The sequence below is a fragment of the Watersipora subatra genome, chromosome 2 (assembly GCF_963576615.1).
Source record: "Watersipora subatra chromosome 2, tzWatSuba1.1, whole genome shotgun sequence".
Classification (NCBI taxonomy): domain Eukaryota; kingdom Metazoa; phylum Bryozoa; class Gymnolaemata; order Cheilostomatida; family Watersiporidae; genus Watersipora; species Watersipora subatra.
This window is the reverse complement of record NC_088709.1, coordinates 60,819,075-60,826,118: the sequence shown is the minus strand read 5'-3', so window position 1 is coordinate 60,826,118 and position 7,044 is coordinate 60,819,075. Positions and strand designations below refer to the sequence as shown.

Here is a 7,044-nt window from a genome sequence, read left to right as displayed (position 1 = left end):
AAAATACTCAAACTTTTAAATATCAAGATTTGAGAGAAGATAATTCCCGAATTTCCAGTGAGTATAATACTACTTTTTACTAACAAAAGTCAACCAAAATACCATGAGAACAGTAATACACAGTGTGGGTAAGGTTAGTCGGCTAGGCTATTAAAAACTAGATGAAACCATAATTGTTATATACAGGGTTTAGCTTTATAAGAGGGTCAGTATGGTGTAATCTCAAGAGTTCAAAACTTTCAAGTTGGAAACATTGGAAAACATTGAAATCAATGTTCAGAGGCTAAGCATGACACTAAACCACAAAAATGTTCATTTTAATGTCATGACCAGAGCTATATTGATTGCTAATTATGATTTTTATTATGTGGGTCTACAGAAAAAGCTATCTTAAATAGTACTCCACCCTTTCCTATTATAATTAGTTAAAACAATATGATTTTTAAATTTCTTGTTGGCATGAGTAACAGTAACAAAATAACAAGAAAAGAGGGCATTCAGCTAAAGACTAAGACACAGTTGTTATCAAAATTATAGACCATATAATTAAACCCTGAAAATAAAATTGAAAAAGGAGTCACACTGTTTTATCTTGTCAGTACATACCTGCAACCAAAAGCAAGTCAGGCATCATAGCATCATTACGAAACACGATTGCAGAATCTACAGAAAAAAAAGACAATTGATGGTGAGCATGCATTCATGTTGATCAAAATAAGTTAGACAGTACATCACAAGTTAGACAAAGACACACGAGTAACGCCTGTAAACAAGTGCCAGCGAGGTGTTGACAGTGGCTGATGGGATTAGCCATTTCTCTGAACTAAACAATCACCAGCCAGCTATTACATAATGCCATACACTCAGCTATACACAAATGGATGTTTAAATAATGTTTAAATAAGATTATGACCTTCAGTTCTTGAACTGGGTAATGTCTGGCTCTGAAAGCTAAAGCTTGCAAGATACAAAAGGTGTCCCACAGCACATTGGAGAACTATCAAGCAAATTTAGTCATTGATTTTGCTAATGCTGCACACAAATTTGTTGCTAACTAGCATATTAATGTGTATACAGAGAGCTTAATTATTTTTCATGTATCTGTATCATGGTTCAAAAGCTAAGCTTGCTGAAAAATTATTTAGTAATTTATATCTACCAAAGCATTATGAATTATAGCAACTCTCGACTACTGCCAATCGCTTGACATTTCTACAGTTTCTTCGGCTTTTATGACTACAGAGGTTTTCTTGGTTTGCGATTAGGTTATCTGGAGTGTTCTTGTCCCTGCATACACATATATCTTTTTTGATCACTCAAACCTTATCTCTATCTCTTCTTCGAGTACATAGAACAATTTAAGTATTGTTCAATATATATACTTATTTGTAATTTTACAGGTGAAAATAACTTTTTATCATTTTGCAGGTAGAACTACAAAAACATTGGCAACAAGCGTCAGAATCTCAAATAAGAAGAATGGAGACTAAAATTATAAAAACACTACACGACTCCATGTCATATTTAATTGTACTAGTAGAACTGACTGAAACATGCTGTATCTATGGTGTTTTATGTGTACAACCTAAATTATTACAAGACACCAGCTTAGTCATCATGATATTGAAATGCAATTATAATTATTTCCATAGTTGCATTAGTTCGTAGCAAGCCTGGTTGTTGAATATCACACATCTTTCAGTCCCAGTAAACCCAGCATTAATCCATTCTGTTCAAATAATTCAAGCGCCAAATCTCACATGCAGCAGTCTAAATTCTAGCCAACAAGATAAAAATACTCAAACTTTCTAATTACAAGATTTGAGAGAAGATAACCCCATGAATTTTCAGTGAGTTTCACTGCTAGTGCCAAACCCTAATTTGTACTAACAAAAATCAGCCACAATACAATCAGGACAGTACTACACAGTGTGGGTAAGGTTAGTCGGCTAGGCTATTAAGAACTAGATGAAATCATATTTGTTATAGACAGGGTTAAGCTTTATAAGAGGGTCAGTATGGTGTAATCTCAAGAGTTCAAAACTTTCAAGTTAGAAACATTGGAAAACATTGAAATCAATGTTCAGAGGCTAAGCATGACACTAAACCACAAAAATGTTAATTTTAACCCTTTGACAGGGGAAACGACCAGAATGTCGTTTACCGGTTGCGTGGGGAAACGACATTTATGTCTATTTCGGTAGACGTTTATAAAGCTGTCGTCTAGTAACGTTAAACAAAGGATATGAACACTAGTAAGTTTTAAATATCATCAACAAGATATCAGTCGATGATTTACAATATGAAACGATTATCTGAGAGGCGTTGCTTTGTGCTAAAAGCTAAACAAATCGCGATTCCTTGGAAAAGATTAAAAGTTGGAAAAACCAGTCAACATCGGCTCGACTTTCAAAACGGTAAAATAAAAGATTCTTTTATCCTGCGATCGTTAGTGATTTTTTGTCTGATCAGAATAAAATTAATTCAAATGATAGAAGTGATGTAAACTTTTTTGGACTTTCAATATACTTGGAATATTCAGAGAAAACGATCGTTATGGTGGCTCGCACGGCTAGGTTATAGCGTTTGACTCTACCGAAAAAGATGCTTCCAAGCATTTTATACAGGGACAATTGCACATGGTTGTAATTTTTTTTGAGTAGTAGATATGTGAATGAATGTATATGTACAAAAAATTTTGTTCATTGAACTAAATTTAAGATTTGAGCTATGCATGTTCATAAAATATCGATTTTTTTGAATTTTCGAAAATAAATTACACGAGTCTCGGTTGTTTTTGGGGGGGCTTATACCCGGTCAAAGGGTTAATGTCATGACCAGAGCTATATTGATTGCTAATTATGATTTTTGTAATGTGGGTCTACAGAAAATCGCTATCTTAAATAGTACTCCACCCTTTCCTATTATAATTAGTTAAAACAATATGATTTTTAAATTTCTTGTTGGCATGAGTAACAGTAACAAAATAACAAGAAAAGAGGGCGTTCAGCTAAAGACTAAGTCACAGTTGTTATCAAAATTATAGACCATATAATTAAACCCTGAAAATAAAATTGAAAAAAGAGTCACACTGTTTTATCTTGTCAGTACATACCTGCAACCAAAAGCAAGTCAGGCATCATAGCATCATTACGAAACACGATTGCAGAATCTACAGAAAAAAAAGACAATTGATGGTGAGCATGCATTCATGTTGACCAAGACCAGTTAGACAGTACATCACAAGTTATGGTGCGTTTACACTGGCCAGGACCGACTCCGATTAGGTGCCAATACCCTGACTCAGACCGGTACCTCAGACATTTCATGTATGGGTGCCGACACCGACTCCCCTTTACATTGCAACGATCGAACCATTTTTTTCGGTACCAACAGCCAATCACAGCGCTTCACCGTTTTGACCTTCACCCAACCATGCAAAAACGAGTACACATAAAAATCAACGCGTTTGATGTGGAAAATTATATACTAGTACTACACTATTACTACTGCTCCTACTACTACCGCTAGAAGCAACTACTGAATGCCGAATGGAATCTTCCGATGATGATTAGATTTTGTTGATGGCAGGATCAGCTGCGGGAGCTCTGACAGTCTGTATTATATGTAATTATATGTTTGTATATATTGTATGTCTATAAATATTTTATTATATGTGTTTTCCTTTTTATTATAGCCTTGTTACTCGTTAGGCTATCAATTGTCGTCGTTTATGTTCTCATGTCGTTTATGTTCTCATATCAACGCACTAGCGGGCCTAATTATTGGCCATTTAAACATTGTTGCCTGGTGTTCCTACTCGGTTCCGTTAGCCGGAATGGGCAATTTTATGGTATATAAGGGCGCAACGCTCATTTAGTAGACAGAGCGAATGGCCGTACGCTCCTCGGCTAGTAAATTTCCTTCGCTAATAAAACCTTGAATAAAATCACACTCAATTTATTTCTGTATGAAATAATTTAGATCGTGCCAAGTAAGGGCCGGCAAATTCCTTTAAAGTAGTACATGTAGTAGAACTAGTAGTAGTACTAGTAGTAGTCATACAACTGGCTATTCACTTTTAATTAATTTAAATAAAAGCTCACTATCAGAAAGAGCACTAGGGAAAGTTTAATGACAGTCTCCTAGCCTCTCATTAAACCTAGCCCTTTCGTTTCATAAACTTAGACCTGCCATTAAAGCTTAGGCTCATTTAATCAGAGGCTCCTAGCTTATGATTGGCTGATGAGCTGCTGGGATTCACCGACACCGACTTTCATATCAGCCCCAACACCGATCTCTCTGCTCACACCTACCGATGCCGACACCGACTCATCAAATTGGTCTGTGCTTGACAAAATGGGTGACAAAATCGGCCAGTGTACACGCACCATTAGACAAAGAAGCATGAGTAATGCATGTAACAAGTGCCAGCGAGGTGTTGACAATGGCCGATGGGATTAGCCTGAACTAAACAACCACCAGCCATGCTATTACATAATGCCATACCCTCAGCTATATACAAATGGATGGTTAAATAATGCTAGCTACTAGATTATGACCTTCAGTTCTTGAATTGGGTAATGTCTGGCTCTGAAAGCTAAAGCTCACAAGAGACAAAAAGTGTCCTGCAGCACACTGGAAACTATAAAGCAAATTTTAGTCATTGATTTTGCTAATGCTACACACAAATTTGTTGCTAACTAGCATATTAATGTGTATACAGAGAGCTTAATTATTTTGCATGTATCTGTATCATGGTTGATTAGCCAATCAAAGAAATGTTCAAAAGCTAAGCTTACGGCAAAATAGTCATTTTCTCTTAAGTAATATCTGCAACTGGGAATATTAATAATATCATTCGATAATATAAACATCCATGGTAAAAGATTTTTCTCATGTCATGCGTATCTAATATCCTTCACAAAGCCTTGTTAGCAAAACTGATGCTACATGTAGTTCTAGCATTATACAATGTTGCTCATTTTACATCCATTTTTCGTCCTAAATCTCTATACTGAAAAATGAACTACTGCTAACTTTTGCCTTGCAATGGAAGCTTTGATAAGCAAATGGTACGGAAATAATTTTTGTATGAATATTACAATATAAATTATATACCATTTCGCTATTCAGTTCTTAAACATCCTTCTGTAAACCATATTATTGAAACAGTTGCTGTACATTTTTGAATCCCTTGAAATCTTTAAAAAGTTGAAAAACTTATCATTCGCGACCTTGAAGCTTTAATGTAAAGCATGCATCTAGCAACCAGTTAGCAAGACAACATTTTTCTGTAATCCATATCTACGGAAACATTACCAAGGATAGCGACTCTCAATTCTTGCAAATCACTTGACATTTCTACAGTTATCTTCAGCTTTTAAAACTACATATGTTGTCTTGGCCTGCGCGATCAGGTGGGTTTTTGTACCTGCATATTTTTTGCTCCCTATAACTTTATATCTAAGCATTCATAACAGCCTTTTTCTTCTTTGATTTTCTGCTTTTCAGTTGTTATACGACTAACACATATATAAAGTCAGAATGACTGCGTTAAAACATGAATATGAAATAAATGTTAGGCTACAATCATTCAGGCTTCTAATAAAAGTCCTAATTTTTTGTTACTTTGGATGAGTGACAACCATAAATTCTTTAGTTCAATGTAATCTCCAAAGTACATGGTAAGCCAAAGCTAAAGCATAAGCACACATACCTGCTACCTCCACTATCTGTCCTATTTCTTAAATAGAGTTTTAGCCTATCCTTGTTCGTCTAAATCAGAAACTAAAGCTAAAAGCCTGACTGTAACGAGATGGAATGAGTTAGATTTACAGCCTTACTTAGGCCTGGTTCGAACCAATATGGCATCTAAGACACGTGTGACAGAGTACCTGTTATGCAAGCGATTGCTCATGGACTACAAGCTCAGAGTGCGCGACTATTATGTCCTACAGAAAGAAATGTCGTCATTTGCGCAATTAAATTAATTTGATGCCCATACGCAGCTACACAATTTGTTTGCTTTCCAGCTGTTGGATACATAATGAGTCGAGATTACGCAGCTGTCCCCAGGTCTGAACCCGGCCTCACCTTAGCATGCACAGACAAAGGAGTGCTACACTGATAATTTCAAGATAAGATAAACTTCACTACAGGATTTGTAAATTTTTGATGGTTTTAATTTATACGCTACCACGGGCACAATAATATATATATATATATATATATATATATATACATACACAATATATCATTATATTTTTAAAACAATAACTGCAAGAGACTTGCCAAATCATTAGTTCAAAAGGCAATGATGAAAGCGGGGATGAATTTGAGCACAAATTTAACAAACAATATTTACATAGTGCATAAAATGCTTTAGAAAAAAATATATTTGAAGCATATAGGTGCCTTTTAATGCTTTCTGGAAGGCTCACCTACCTGGTATGTCTATGAAATTTATTTTAAGACTGCAGGGCTTTCTGCAATGCTTTAAAACAGTATACAGTTCACAAGCTATCGGCATGCTTAATCCATCATGGCTAACTGATTGTCAATGACAGTAGTTTAAAAACACTGCTACTTTAGGCGGCAGTAAAAAATTTTGTTAAATCTTTTCTTTTTCAGTTTAATATATATGATATCTGAGTAAATACAAGATCTTTAAAATTTATTGAAAGCCTTTTACTAAAAGCATTGGAGTAAGTAAGAACGTCAAAGTTCAGAGTGACAGTGAAATGGCATTGCCTTAATTAGTGTGTCTCTATCAAAGCCGGGCACTGCTACACTTTTGCTGTGTCATTTGCTGTTAATTTCTCTCCTCCTTTGTCCAGCTGGAGACACTCCATAGGTATTACGTAATTACTGTCGCATTGAGGGTTTGCTGCGCCAAATTGGACATTCACTGATCCCCATAGCTCGTTGCTCTGGCAGTGATTATTTCTAATCACAATCATTCTAAACATAGATGTTTGGATTCATCAAATTGAAAAACATTTAAAATCCCTAATTGGAAATTATGCAAGTCCTATTAAAACA

At 35.3% G+C, this 7,044-nt stretch overlaps 1 long non-coding RNA gene across 1 annotated transcript; it reads right to left on the bottom strand.

Moving 5' to 3' along the window:
* Positions 1 to 571: 571 nt before the first annotated feature.
* Positions 572 to 5,866, bottom strand: LOC137388945 (uncharacterized). Its single transcript, XR_010978048.1, has 3 exons — positions 5,720 to 5,866; positions 3,116 to 3,172; positions 572 to 663 (listed from the first exon to the last, which is right to left on the bottom strand). It is a non-coding gene; the product is annotated as an uncharacterized lncRNA (long non-coding RNA).
* Positions 5,867 to 7,044: the final 1,178 nt, after the last annotated feature.